The sequence below is a fragment of the Serinus canaria genome, chromosome 10 (assembly GCF_022539315.1).
Source record: "Serinus canaria isolate serCan28SL12 chromosome 10, serCan2020, whole genome shotgun sequence".
In the NCBI taxonomy this organism is placed as follows: Eukaryota; Metazoa; Chordata; class Aves; order Passeriformes; family Fringillidae; genus Serinus; species Serinus canaria.
In genome coordinates, this window is record NC_066324.1 from 19,580,509 (window position 1) to 19,595,481 (window position 14,973).

Sequence of the window (14,973 nt, forward strand, 5' to 3'; positions counted from 1 at the left end):
ACTCCTTACCAGACTGTGCCCATGCTGGCTACTGGAGCAGTGTGGGCAGGCTGAGGGCACTGCTGGGGGCTGGGCCTGACTGCTCCTCCTCTCACCACATCCTGCTTCTCCTGGTTCCACCTTGAGCCACCAAAATCACCCCATGGTGCAGGAGCACTGAGATGCCACCACCTCCCGCTGGTAAGGTCAGGCCTTCCTCTCCTCCTCCCATGCTCTGTCACTCTGTCCCAGACTTGTCACTCAGTCCTGGGCCATCCCCTTTGTACCTTTTGTGACTTCATGTTTGACGCTGGGCAGCTGGGGCCCCAGGCTGTCAGGGGCCTGGGCCAAGGGGCTGTGCCACACCCACAGCTCCTGCAGGACAAACCCACAGCCAGGTGAGGAAGCCAGGTGGAAAGAGATCACTAAAGATTAGTACTGTTTGAAGCTTGGCACACTACAGGCTAGAAAAATCAGGGTAAGGTTACAGAGGAATGATAGAAAAGGGATTTTTCTTTAAAAATAACCTAATCAATGTAACTTTTGAAGAAACATACATTACTATTTTATGGTGGAAAATAGAAATAAAAATAAGCCCTATACTGCTGTCTCATTCACTATGTGGTAGAGCAATGCCTGGAAAGGGCCTGAATCTTTGTGAAAACTCCTCCAGTTTTCCATTCCACAGCAACCATCTCCTCCCCCTGCCATCTGCTTGGTGCACTCATTTTGCCTCATTCCTCACATCTATGATCAAAGACAGACATTCTAATTTGAGGGCCTCTTTGATAATCTTGAGAAACTAGCTACAGGTAATTTTTTGACCATCAAAGCTGGTTCCAGCAGCTTACTCTCACTCAGGCTACTCTTCTAATTAGGGTGTCATTTATTCATCCCAATAAGCTACTTCACCAAGCAAGATGAATGCAAGAAATTTTAATCTGCAGTCATAAGCCAGAGCAATGAAATGAATGATGAGCTCCATGTCAAAAGGTTAAAGATATTAATGTTTACTAGTGTTGAAGTTAACAACAGATAATTTCTTTGCTTATTCTACTTATGCTTTGCCTAAAATCCATTCCCATAAAATGGCAAGCCACCACTGATAAGAATGTTATTAGGGATAAAAAGCACCAGCATAGATGAAATTCAGAAAAGGAATTAGGAGGTACTGGCATTGGATGCTTTTAGCATACATAATAAGAATTGACTTTTTCCTTATTCTGATGATTAAGTGCTGTGCCTGCCAGCCCATAATACCCAGTGTTCCAGGCACATTGTGGGGGCTCTGTGTGAAGCCCTTTCCCTCCGTGGGGACAGAAAAGGACTAACAGCCAAACCCAGGGCATCCCACAGTCAGTAATCAGCTTTTTAGCCTACCAAAAGAGATGAGATGTAGGGCAGGAAAAAAACCCCAGCAAAACCCCAATAACTTATTTTAGTTCCCAAAATCTGATTCCATACTTTAAAATAATCCACACATGGAAAACTATGCAGTAAAGGCATCATTAAATACAATCAAGGACAGAATCAGAAAGGAAATGCAACAGAAATCCTGGGTTAGTTTTTATCTTTACAGTCAATAACTGGTTTTTGCAGCTGGGGAATTTGCTCAATTTACTCCATGAGAAAAGAAACAGCCTGAATTTTCACAGATGGATGTTTATACCTATCAAGTGTATAAACCACTCTAATTTTTAGCCAGTGCTGAAGGAGGAGCAAGGGGAAGCAGGAATCCTGAGCAGGCTGCTCCAGGCAGGAAATCGCTGCCCATGGGCTCCGGGGCAGCAGAGCCAGAGGCAGCAGCTGCATGCGGCCAGGCCAGCCCTAGGGGCGGCTCTCAGGGCTGAGCCCAGCCTAACAGCAGAGGTGGCTCCCCAGAGCCACAGGGCTGAGCCCAGCCTAACAGCAGAGGTGTCTCCCCAGAGCCGCGGGGCTGAGCCCAGCCTAACAGCAGAGGTGGCTCCCCAGAGCCACAGGGCTGAGCCCAGCCTAACACCACAGGTGGCTCCCCAGAGCCGCGGGGCTGAGCCTAGCCTAACAGCAGAGGTGGCTCCCCAGAGCCACAGGGCTGAGCCCAGCCTAACAGCAGAGGTGGTCCAGCAGAGCTGCGGGGCTGAGCCCAGCCTAACACCAGAGGCGGTCCAGCAGAGCTCCAGGGCTGAGCCCAGCCTAACACCAGAGCTGGCCCAGCAGAGCCGCAGGGCTGAGCCCGGCCTAACACCAGAGGTGGCCCAGCAGAGCTGCGGGGCTGAGCCCGGCCTAACACCAGAGCTGGCCCAGCAGAGCCGCAGGGCTGAGCTCAGCCTAACACCAGAGCTGGCCCAGCAAAACCCCAGGGCTAAGCTAAGCCTAGCCCAGCCCAGCCCAGCCCAGCCCCTGCAGCCCCTGCCCTGGGCTGGCCGCAGCCGCTGCCGATCGTACCTGGCAATGCCGAGCCCGCAGCCCAGCCTGCGCTCACTCCTGGAGCAGGACACAGCAGGAAACAACAAAGCTGAAGCACAGCAAACGAGCTCTAGCAAAGGAAAGAGAAAGAAAATCACCACCAACATTCAATTCTCTTTCTTTAGTTCTTCTTTACAGATAGAAATGTTTTCCTAAAGGAGCTGATTGCCAGACACAAATTTTGCTACTTGTGCTTGACAGAATCCTGAGAATACAAAGCCTTTTGTAGCCAGAAAAAACAATGTGAATTTTCTATTCTTGTACTGCTGAGATGACTCAATACCAGTCCACAGGGGTCTGAAGGTAAAAGCAGAACCACACTCATCTGAATTCCTTGCCTTTCAAACGAGGTTTTTATGACAGAATACTTTATTAGCAAACTGGGCTGCTACAAGCCCACACCAGGAACCACACCAAGCCCAAGGCAATTACCTTTTGTCACTGCCATTCCAGTGAAACGGGACAGGCTGCTATTACCTGCTCTCTTGGAGGGTCTTGAGGGAGGTTTATTCCTGCCACGTGCAACATTGTGACATTTGGAAGTAAATTGTTGATAACAAGAACCAGTGTGAGACCACAGTCCCAGCAGCAGCAGCAAAGCTCTGTCCCTGCTCCCTCTGAGCTGAGTCTCCAGGGGCTGCCCAGGAGACACCAGCACATTCCAGTGCCTGAGGGAATCGCTCAGGAACACAGCCTGGCCTCGCTGCCACCTCGTGCCCAGGAGGGGAAGGTGATGCCAGGTGTCCCCAGGATGGTCACACAGGAGACCCCATGCTCTCTGTAGTGCTTAACCCTGCAATTTATGCAGAAAAAAAAGAGATCTCAAGGTTCTGGGCTCAACCTTGGCTTAATTAGTGGTGGTGGCATATGTTCTGTTACATAAACAGGGATGGCATCCCGACCGGTGGCCAAGAGGTTGCCATGGTAACCGTGACAGCCATCAACGCTGCCTTACTCATCGCTTTCCCCCTACCCCAGCAGCTTCTGCTTCTACCTTGCTATTTTCAAACACAAACATGAATAAATGGAGCTCTCTGGCCTTCTCTGGGAATGAAGCTGCCCAAAGCTGTAACCCCCAGTGCCACTTGTGAACTGTGAGCAGCACCCTTGGGCTGCTGCTCTCCCAAGACAGCCAGTGTTCCACCCTGGGGACAACCAGCAGAACAACCCTTCCACTGCTGCAGCACATCCCTGCACACCTGGGGGCCAGGCACTGTCCTCTGCAGCCCAGACTGTTAGCCAGAACTCATGATGATGATGATGTGCTCATGCTTTCCACAAGCTTTTCAGCAGCTTCACTTCTGTCAGTGCAATCAGGCAAGCCTGGCCTAAAATATTTATTCCCATTTATAGCTGAACATAATGAATAAAATGTATTTCCTCCATCTTTTTTTCCAGTGCACATCTCTGCTTTCAAATCTCCTGCTCTCCCTATTTACATTTGCTTTCAGACTGCTCATAAAAACCCCTGACTAATTTTAGGACAAAGATTAATACAGATCATCCTGCTCAGTAGCACCTCCTGCCTACACCCAGTTTCAGATCTGTCACCTATAGCCAGGCCTAACTCACAGAACATCCACTGCATTTTCATCATTTTGGTTTCTCAGTAACAACATAGAAAAATGAAATTAAAATATACTGGATTTAAAAGTTAATTTAGCCTTTTGTATATTTGTTAATCAGGTTATCTATTTATCCCTCACTAAAATCCAGCATTTGCAAAGACAATATACAGAGGCACAAGGAAAACAGGAAATGTGGTTTCTCAAATACAAGGAATTTGTGTTTTGCTTTAAAGCTGTTTTAAAAAGCAAACCTTTTGTTTGCAATAGTATCCAGCAGTTATTCGACAGAAAAACAAGTCTCAGTAATGTGAATAAAGATTAAAAGCTAAATTTTTTGGATTTCAGTGATTTGCAGAAATATTTTTTGGCATAACCAGAAAATGAGTCACTACTAACTTCACCTTCTGTGACTGTTTCAAGTACAAATCATTTCTCATCTGACAATCACTCAGCTTTTAGAGCCAGCTGTTTTATAAAGCCTTTTGTTGAAACCTGGTATGTGAACAGGGATCCCAAAGCCTTAATTTTGAGAGAAATTGCAGTATGTCAAACTCAATAAAGGCAGAAGACTTGTTTGGATACCAGAATTCTGTATGACCAAAAAAAAAAAAAAAAATCAAAAAAGGTGAAGTTACTAATAGGAGATTTATCAGCTGCCTGGATACAGGTGTTGGATTGGCCTCTTGCTTGCTTCATACAGCAGAGCTGGGAAACTGAAGCAGATCTGCTCTGTGCTGTGCAGGTCTTCAAAATACATGTTAATACAAAAAATTTTGCTACATAAAAATACTTGTTTCTTCTTCCTTTCTTTAGAGAGCAAAGTAATTTCCTAACTTCCATATGGTCCTGCAGGAACAGGAGAGTAAAGAGAAAAGTGGAGAGACAGTGGTTGTGAGGAGCAGCTCAGCACAACTTCTGTTCACCTGTGGCTGTGCCAAAGCAAGGCTTGGGTTGAGGAGCCCCTGCCCTGCCCTGCCAGGACACAGTGCAGCCCCAGGCAGTGCCACAGCCAGGCAGCCCCAGCTCCCTGCACTGCTGCTCTAGCCCAGAGCTCTTCCAAGGCTGAGCTAATCCACCAAAAGTTCGGGCTCTCAGTGCTGATGAGCTCTGTGCAGTCAGGAGAATGGACTGGAGCCTCTGCTCTAATGCCCCATGTGAAATCTCTGCTCTCCACATAAAGCCCGGGACATTAACCATGTCTTATATTCCCATTTTTCTTTTCAGGAAGCCTGGATGGATTGTATTGCACATGGATAGACTGAAATGCTCAGCAGATGATTTTGCTTAAATCTCAAGTAAGACAAATGTGAGGAGATCTTCAATCACTGCCCTGGGAGGTGTGGGCGATGTATTACACTTTACAAGGAACAGCATTTGGAAAAATTCCCTTTTCACTCCTCAGCCACTGTACTCTTTTAATTACTTGCTAAACTTGGAGAAAGAAGAATGGGAAAGGAAAAGGGCAGAGGAGACCTGACAGAGATAATGAGATGGCTGCCTGCTGAAGTGAGGCAGCACTAATGCCTGGGCTGAAGGAGGGGCAGGCAGATCCCTCCCCTCCCCTGGTGGCAGCAATTCCTGCAGCCCTGCTCTGCAGTCACACACCAAGCTCCAGCAGCAAGTCCCCTGCTTGGGTCAAGGCCTTTGTCTCAGAGGCTGTGATGGAAGATTTCAGTCTGAGGCTCCATAGAAGTAGTAAAATAAATTCTGCCTCAAATCTCCACAAACCTGTAATGTGCCAGCAACCAGAGACAAATGAAAGTCTCTAAAGGTCCCTGGAATTTTACCACTTGCTCTGCCTATGCATTCCCTGGTGCACGCTTCATTTTTACTGAAAATTCAGTGCAAAGAAATAAATTAGGAAGAGCTGTCATACTAATTTTTTTTTTTGGAAGTGCAATTTCAATCTTCCCTATGAAAAATGTGATTTGAAAACTCTTGTGGATATTAGTATCCAAGGACTACAGGTTTTTTAATCTGTTTGGTTGGATTTGTGGCTGTCCCACACCAATGTGGACAATACCTTTGTTTCCTTGTAGATGCAACCATGGGAGCATCTTCCCAAGATCCTGAATTATGCCTGCTGCTAACCACACTCCAGGAGTTCTTGGCTGAGCACATCCCTTTCTTACAGAGGTAACCAAGTTCTGACTCTGACATGCTCACAGGTCATGCATCAGGTTCAAAAGTTTTGCACAAGTAAAGCACAACTGAGAGCATTATTGTCTTTCAATATTATTATTGTAATATCTGGTGATAAATGTAATGCTACAAGTGTACAGCTTTAGCTGAAATGTAAACAAAACTGTTTGATAGTCTCCTTCAATTGTCCTTTGCTAATGATGAAAATAATTCTAATAATTACTGTGCCCAAAACATCTGGGAAGGAGATCAAAATCACTATCTGAAAATTAAGTCCAGTAGTAGTTCAGGGGTTAAAGTCACATAAATGGTGCCTTCTTTAAAGATACAGCTCTAGAGTTTGCATAGTGCTGTAGCAGAGAAGTAACAATCAGACATATTTATAAACACACACACACCAGAGGGAAGAAATCACGAGTATCAGATCCATTGGGATATTCTGACAGCTTCAGATTGAGATCTACAGAAGACACACACATCCCAGCAGAAAGCCAAAGTAAGTGTGACCAGATAAAAGGGGACTTAAACCTGAGAAAATATGATTACAAACCAGAAATATTATACTGTTAATGAACTCCAGGAAGAATGAAGTTAGCCAGCTGATGCAGTGAAAGATGCTAAAGTGAGGATGGTTTAAAGGTCACCCCACAGACAGCAGCCTGTGAGAAGCCAGTGGGGAGGGTGAGTAATGCCCAGGCAGACCCTGCTGGAGCAGATCCACAGGAGGTCACAGCTCTGGTCACAGCTCTGCCACAGCCCTGGCCTGGGGATGATTCCCACTCTGCCCCAGTGGGTCTGCTGGACCAGCCCAGCACGAGGGGCCTTTCAGCACCACATCACACAGACCCACACACAGTGTGCCAAGCTCCAGCTGCCAATCCAATCATGCACTCCAGCTTTTACCAAACACTGCCAGTCTTCAATTCCTGCAGTAACCTCGTGGACATGAGAACATGCAATTTGTGGCAATTATTTTATAAGGGAGAAGGGGAGAGGTTACAATAGGATTATGAGGAAGGAATTTCCAAACCCAGTTCTAAAATTATCTTCAGCTTTAACAAATCACAACTCTAACCCCCTCTCCTTTTTGCTTATTCCTAAAGCCTTTCTTCTTTCTCCTCTTGTGCTTAATCTGATCTAAATTCTTTCAGGATGTCAAGGGGATAAATCTGCTATTAAGAGCTACTAGTTTCCATTTGCTTTTTAGAAGTGGGTGTGTGACAACACTCTGAGGCATTACACAGGCAATTAGGTATGCACAGGATGCTCTACTCCAGAGAGACAATATGCAGAGAAGTGGAGGCTAAAGCACTTCTGCATTAACAGGAGGACCCTCCAAGTGCTTTGCACAGTGTGCTCCAGGGCCACTCAACTGTCCCACAGTGTCAGTATTCCAAGCAGAAGACATTTAACTCTGTTTCTTCCCAGACCAAAGGATCAACACAGGAATCAGGTATTCATCCAGTGCCAGTAACAAGATTTCTACCTAGCAATTTTCTGCAACTTAAATGTAAATGATGCATGTTCTTATGAGATATTAAACACGAGCCAAGTGCTTTAACAGAAAAGTAGGAAACACCCCAATGATCTCTGTGTTTTGTCATCATCAGTGACTGCAGCCCTGAGGAGCCTCCAGCTCCTGCCAACCAGCAGCAAATAAGGACTCAGTGCAGCTTCGAAGAAATTATGGCACTTTCTTATGTGCATTCAGAAAGAGACAGCCATGAAGCATTGCCTTGCTAAATGTTATAAAAGTTCTTATAAATATTCATGTGCAGCATTTGTACTCTGAGTATTTAATCATTTCTTTACAAGAAAGGAACAGGGAGAAGGGGAGAGGAAGAAACTGCTGTTTCTTGAATTCCAAAGAGATCAAGGTAACAGAAGAGGCAAACTTGTGTACAGGTAATCTATAAATTAGTCAGCACCAAACCCAGAAACCTACAAAAAAAGAGAATTTTTTCAGCTAGATTTTCTTTTTTCATTACATCTGAAGTTACACAATAGTTTGCAGGTATTAACCTAATGATTTTTTTGATCCTTTGAATTTTTACATCATTGGCTTTTGAAAAGCAAGCCTGATCTGTTGCTTCTGACATTTGTGTGAAGACAGATTGAGCTGGCTGCCCTCTGCACTCCAAAGCCCAGGGTCCCAGGCAAGGCCAACACCAGAGCAGCAGCACTGCCTGGGCAGAGGCTCTCAGCCAGGGGCACTGGATCCATCCCTGTGGGAAACAAGGCAACCCCGACAGAGGGGGAGAAAGACGAGGAGAACTCCATGGGTAGCACAAGGCTAATTAATTACTTTATTATGCTCTATTATTCTCTTCTATATCACACTACATCTAAAGTGAATCTGCACAAGCACCCAACTCAACTGCACAGAACTTGTGCCTGACTGCTGACCGACAGGCCAAGGAAACAAACCATCACCAGAATGCACCACCTCCACATTGCATTCTACTCTGGCACAACACAGGAGCAGCCAATGAGAGAAGAATTGCTTTGATCATTCTTTTCTCTGCTTCTCTCAGGTTCAGAGGATGTGAACCCCACACATCCCCTCTGAGCCAGCAGGACTGAGAGCCCTGCCAGGCTCCGTGCAGGCACTGCCTGTCCAGCTCTGGCCATGGCACACAGCCCTGCATCAAAGCCTCCCAGAGCTGAATTTATCAATACTGCTGGGAATGAATATAGATTTCTCTAACACGTGCTGACAATACAAAAGCCTGCTCACAAGTGGCTTGTGCACAAAAGAGAAAATGCATTGTAAAACAGCTTTGATGTCAAATTCTAAACTCATAGAAAAGCCAAGAGATGTGAACAGTAACACCTGAACTGCTCAGAAATCACCCAGCAGAGACAGCAGTCAGGGCTCCTGCCTTGCTGTGATGTGGCTTCCAAGCCAGACCAAGAAAGCCTTGGACACTTCTCCCTCTCCTTCCAGAGCAGAACAGCAGTTCCTGCTGCAGACATGTGTTACACCTGGCTGTGGTACCAGTGCCTTTGCAGGCCCCACACTCTGGATGCACCTCCCCAGCCAGGATGCTGCAGCTCAAGGAAAAAATAACAATCTCAGATGTTTATTACTGCAGGCCCAGCTCCTTCACACACACCTTGGCTGGCAAGCAGAGCCAGTGCTGGCTGAACAGGCTGGGACAGCAGCAGTAACAGTGGAAGAAGCTTATTGCTGTGATGCTTCTGGTTCCCTGCTGGATCAGCCAAGGCAGATTCCTGCCAGCTGTACCTGTCTGTGCTCTCAGGTGTATTGGACAAGTCTCTGTGGAGTCACTCTAGGCCCATGCCATGTTTAGAATTACAAAGCAAAATGAAAAGTGGTGCTGCCTTTTGCTTCCCTCAGGAAAACTGCCTCTTGCAAATGGTTTTATCATTTTCATTATATCCTGTTTGATTTGCTTTACCATCTTGACTGGAACAATAGCTAAGACATAATAGGAAAAGATTTTTCCACAGGCTGGTTCTAATTACATTAAATCTCAAGTGAGATAGGACATTTAAATAAGAAACAACAACTGCAGAGTCTGAGATAATGACATACCGAGATACCAGGCTTTTTGAGAGTGCCATTAAAATGATGCATGAAGCATTACAGCTACTCCAATTGGGTTTCAACAAGAAAGCCATTCCTTCTGAGGCACAGTGCTGCAGAGAGAGGTCAGCACTCACTGCACTCAATGTGCTACTCAACAATTAGGAACCATTATCCCTTATGCTGAAGTTGCAGCATAGACTATCACAGGCTTAAACTTCTGTATGAGCTAAGGCAATTGGGAGGGCAGGGTCTCTGGGATGAACCACAAAACAGAGTGGAGGAGCTTCTGGAGAGCTCCTGGATTTTGCTGTAAGTTGTACCTTTACCATTTTGCCATCATAACCAAATTCTCTTAATTTCCTGGAAAAAATATCTTTAGATTTTCTGGAAGCCACTGAAATGCAGACATGCAAAATGGAGCCTGTGGCTGTGTGTCCTGTCAAACCTGTCACAGCCCCACTACTTATTTGTTTAACCCTGGAGCACTGCCCAGCTGTGCTGCCAGCACTGGTGCCTGCAGGGCCCTGCAGCAAAGTCCCCAGCTGGAAATCACTGAGGAAAGGGAGCTTCTCTGGGGAGGAAAGGACTTCAGGCACTTCCCCTGTGCCTCCCTTTCCTTTGGCCAGCAAGTGCTAACCCAGGCTAAAGGGAAGGAGAAGGGCTGGCCTGAGGGGATCGAGGGCACCCTCAGCCAGGGGGCAGACAGCTCTGAGTGGGGTGGGAATGTTCATCTGCTGGAGGGCTCTGCAGAGGGACCAGGACAGGCCAGATCCATGGGTATGAGGTTCAGCAGGGTGAAAAGCTGGGTCCTGTCCCTGGCTCACAGCTCCCTGCAGTGCTACAGGCTGGGGCAGAGGGACTGGAAAGCTCCCCAGCAGGAAGGACCTGGGCACAGCTGAACACGAGCCCAGGTGTGCCCAAGGCTGCTGGCCCCAGGTCTGCACCAGCAGTGCTGTGGCAGCAGGAGGAGGGCAGTGAGCTCCCCCTGTGCTGGGCACTAATGAGGCCACACCTGACATCCTGGGGGGCCCCTCACAACAAGGAGGAGACAGAGTGCAGGGCAGCTTTAGGTTGGAAATTAGGGAAAAAGGTCTTCCCTGAAAGGGCTGTCCAGCCTGGCAGAGGCTGCCCAGGGCACTGGTGGAGTCCCCATGCCTGGGGGATTAAAAAGCCATGTGGGTGTGGATTTGGGGACACAGGTCAGTGGCTGGACACAATGATCATAAGGGTTTTTTCAACCTTAACAACTCTCTGATTCTGTAATGGGGGAGAGCAGATCACAAGTGCCCTTGCTCCCAGCTCATCCCCAGGCTGAATCACTGACATCAAACCATGGCTAAGGGGCTCTGCTCTGTGGCTGAGCTGAGGCAGGGCTGTACTTACACACTGGTATCACTTTCTTATCTGTCCAGCTGCTTTTGCACAGCTGTCACAGGAACATTCCAAGGAAATTAGCAAGATACTGAGGATTGAGAGACTTTGTTTCAGTCAATTAACAGAATCTGTGATTCTAAATTCTATACTCAGAGAATAGAAACTTTCACAGAAGCAGGTCAGTAAGCAAAGCATTCTTGTCCAGATAGCAAAACATTAATTCTCTCTTAATAATCAAGTCCACAAAAGAAAAATTACGAAGTTTTTTTCAGCACACAAAATAAAATTATTTTCTTGGGTGTGTGTTGCACACTTCAGCCTTGCCCCACTGAAGTGCTGTGACACACAGATTGTCTGTGTTCAGCTAGTGCCAGGGCACTGCAGGATGATGGCTCAGACACAGCTCACTATTGCAGCTCTGTGACCACGTGGCAGAAGCATTTGCTAAATGCAGCTCAGGTACCTGCACAGCACTGCTGGGCATGCCTGCATAGAGCCAACCTGAACAGAAACACACATGCAACTATTCCTGCTTGTGACAGTATTTAATCTGCATCAAAGTAAGGAATTTAACTTGTACACCTTTCCCTATCAACTACTGGTTTTGTTAACTTCTTTAGGCCCCTATGCTTATAAGATTTATAAGCTAAAATGAGATGGCCATGCTCACCTCCATGACACCTGTGAACAGCCCCAGCTTACAAACTGCAGCAGCTCCACCTGAGGGTGGATTTCTGTCAGGTCAGGGAGTGAAGGACATCAGCACTGAGCACCGACACACAGAGGGAGGCTGTAGGGCCTCTGCCTCCCTCTGCTCCCCAGAAGTGCCAGGGGAGGTTTGAGCAGGTTTTGTGCAGCATCATGGCCTGAAGAGATCCTGTCCTGAAGTCCTTGGGCTCACACTGACTGCACTTTCCCCTCCCCCGTTGCTGGCACAAACCTTCCCCACTGGATCCCACTGAAATACCAACATGCAGTTTTACATGCAAACTACACAAAAGGCTGTTTCTTCCCCAACAGAGGAATAACGTGAAAACTTGCCAGTGTTGTTCATGAGCTGAGATGGAGGCTGCACAGGTCATGATGAGCTGAAGGGAGCTGAGGAGTGTCTCCCCAAGCCAGGATATCCCTGGGAGCCAGTGCCAGCACTGCAGAGCTGGGAGCTCAGCAGCACAAGGGCAAACCCCAGAGCCTGCATCCACCTAGGGGCTGGCACCTCTGGCACTGGCAGTGCTGCACCCCAGGGCACCTCACCCTGTCTGTCCCACACTCCTGATCTGCCATCCACTTTCTTCCTGCACAGCCTGGTGCTCTCTCATTAGGACCAAAATTTACAGAGCAGATTTCAGCTTTTATATAAAACCCACTGTACTTTCTAAAGATCCACCTTGTGTTCCAGGCAAGTGAAATAACACTTTCTGTCTGTGGCTCCTGAGGGTTGTTTTCCATCTTTATTTTTTAAAAAAATTGTTTAGATCTTGCAATGCCTATTTCTCAGGCAGACTGTCAGGGATGGTAATGAGATTTATCTGCACAGCCTCTCTCACTCTCTGCCCCCTTTCATTCTTTGACACACAAGTGCTTTTATGTTGCAGGAAATGAGGACAACAGAAAGCTGCAGATCCCATGAATGTAAAAATTGTCTTGAAGGCATGGAACAATCCAGCCCTAATTACAGCCAGCTGGAGCCTGCTCTCTTTGCACTGATACTTAGATAATTAACTGAATACTGACTGATGCAAGACTCACGTATGTCACTACCAGATATTCAAGGTTAATTTTTGTATCCATCACCAGCATCAAGCTTAATGGATATTATCAGCTAAACTCTTGAAAATCGGTAACACAGAGTCATAGTCAGGCAAGGACTGTTTTCCTTCAATGAGCTTGGTGTCATCTTTCTTTAGCTGCAGAAGAAATGTCTTTTACATTAACAAGGCAAACTCATAAATTTTGATCCATTTAATACCTGTAAATTCACTCCCTTAAAGCCTTAAACTTAAATACACTGAAATCACAACAGTGATGTAATAAAATACACCCCAGACTGCTCCAGTGGGCATTACTGGAGTAATACCTGTTTATTTCTCAGAGTCTGGCATCTTTGAATTGGTGGGTGTGTGGATCCTCCTCAGCTACTGCTTTATATGGATGTTGCAAGCAAACAGCTGTATGCTGAAAACCAAATATCCTGATTTGACTGTGCATATACCTGAAACCATTACAGGAGGGGACAGCAGAGACAGTGCTCAAGAAGTCTGAAATGTCTGTAAGTCAGAACTGCTGATGCACTTCTCCTCCTGCATGGAACAATAAATGTTCAGCTTGTGAGGTACCTGAACTGTGCTGTCAGCAAAATAACTGAAAGAGGAAGTCAGTCCCAACAAGAGAAAGTTGTCTGTCTCAGTTCCACTTTCAGCAGTGCTTTCCCTGGAGGCAGGGATTTCTGGACAGATTCAATCCCTCTGACTGGTTTACAGCTGCACTGATGGGAGAAAACAAGGTGTCACTACTGCTTTTCAAGAGGTGCTTTTATTCCTAGTTACTAATTCAAGAGATCACTGTGAAAAATCTGAAGTATTTTAACCTGGCAAAGGTGTTCATAGTAACAGCAATGCAGCACAGCAAAGCCACAGTCAAAGAGGAGCAGAACTAATCAGAAATTGTTAGAGCTTGGGTAGGGCTATGCAGCAGATAAGCAGCATGCATCTCAGCAGCCTGCAGTGCTCTCCAAACATCTGGGTGGGGAGGCAGGAATCTAAAGAATCCGGAATAGGGGTTCTTTTCATTTTGTATTTTATTTGTCCTCGCACCTTCTTATCTAGTAATGGAAAAATAAACAATCCCAGTTATGTTTGCACATGGCCAACCATGCTCCTTCAGCAGGAAAAGTCTGAATTTTGTGAAATATCTTTGGAATGCCACTGTAATGTAAATCACAAAGCACTGCCACCACAGTGCAAGTTAAAGTGTAACCTGCAGTTTTCCCCAAGAGAATACACAGAATTTATAGCACCAGAAATGGCAAGCAACAGAACAAAAATAAAAGCTTAGCAAAAAAAGTAGGTTAACTCATATAAAGAATGATACATAAGACAAGGCTGAAAAAGAAAGCAAGGCAGATATTTTGGGAAATATTTTGAAGTCTCTTAAAAGCCTATTTGCCTGTGAAGTATTTCTGCTTAAAATATAGATATGCTAATGTTCATATTTAAGATAGAGATAATTGGGCTGAAAGAACTCCTCTTTGGAAAAGCCAAGGAAGAAGACTGTACACCATCAGCAGCTGGTTCTGAGTGCATTTTCAGACTTATCCTGGGGAGGGTTAAGGAATCACAGGACCATTAGGGGTGAAGGGGTGGCTGGAGGTCATCTAGTCCAGCTCCAGGGAAATGGATGTTTGAGAGGAAAAGCTGCATTCTGGATAAAGTGAAGAAACCTTTGGAATCTGAGAAGCCTCCAAAACTCCAATTATTTTGTGTTAAAGGGGACATAAGTAGTGCTGCTGCAGCAACTCCCTGTAGGGGAGGTGGGTGCTGTAGTACCCAAGGGAATCCAGCACTGCCCAGAACCTTGGCACAGTGGCACTACCTGCATTCCATGGAAATGATTATTGCTTGCAGCAGGTTCAAATGTGTTAATTATCTTTTTCACCTATAAGTTCATAGTTTTCTTAATTAGCAGGATCTGAACTGTATGCAGGTTTCTTTTTTTGGTTTGGGATTTTTTTTTTTGTTTGGAAGAATGGGAATGTGTTTCTTGCCAAGGCCACATCACATAATAGCAGACTAGAGAAAAATGAAAGGAGCCAGTATGAAAAATACAATGCAATTATCACCAACTGAGCAGCTGATAAAAGAAATGACAGAGTAAAATACACAAGTTTCACATGATGGAAATTCAGGGAAAGTG

The 14,973-nt window shown here is 46.0% G+C and overlaps 1 protein-coding gene and 1 long non-coding RNA gene across 11 annotated transcripts in view; one reads left to right on the forward strand and one right to left on the reverse strand.

Moving 5' to 3' along the window:
- The window catches only part of PEAK1 (pseudopodium enriched atypical kinase 1), a 60,852-nt gene that overhangs the window by 41,757 nt on the left and 4,122 nt on the right, over window positions 1-14,973 (reverse strand). Inside the window, exon 2 of one of the 5 annotated variants that reach the window (XM_050978703.1) lies at window positions 2,404-2,494. The exons of the other annotated variants lie outside the window; for them this stretch is intronic. The gene's annotated coding sequence lies outside the window, so the exon portion shown is untranslated. The remainder of the gene's footprint in view (window positions 1-2,403; window positions 2,495-14,973) is intronic. 5 annotated transcript variants of the gene reach the window in all.
- The window catches only part of LOC108963308 (uncharacterized), a 63,523-nt gene that overhangs the window by 23,956 nt on the left and 24,594 nt on the right, over window positions 1-14,973 (forward strand). For 4 of the 6 annotated variants that reach the window (XR_007778528.1, XR_007778527.1, XR_007778526.1 and 1 more), the window contains exons 2-3: window positions 5,217-5,287; window positions 6,032-6,128. This is a non-coding gene — a long non-coding RNA (uncharacterized LOC108963308). Of the gene's footprint in view, window positions 1-5,216; window positions 5,288-6,031; window positions 6,129-7,460; window positions 7,921-14,973 lie in introns of those variants that run through there. The other 2 variants (XR_007778525.1, XR_001992005.3) reach the window with 2 other exon arrangements.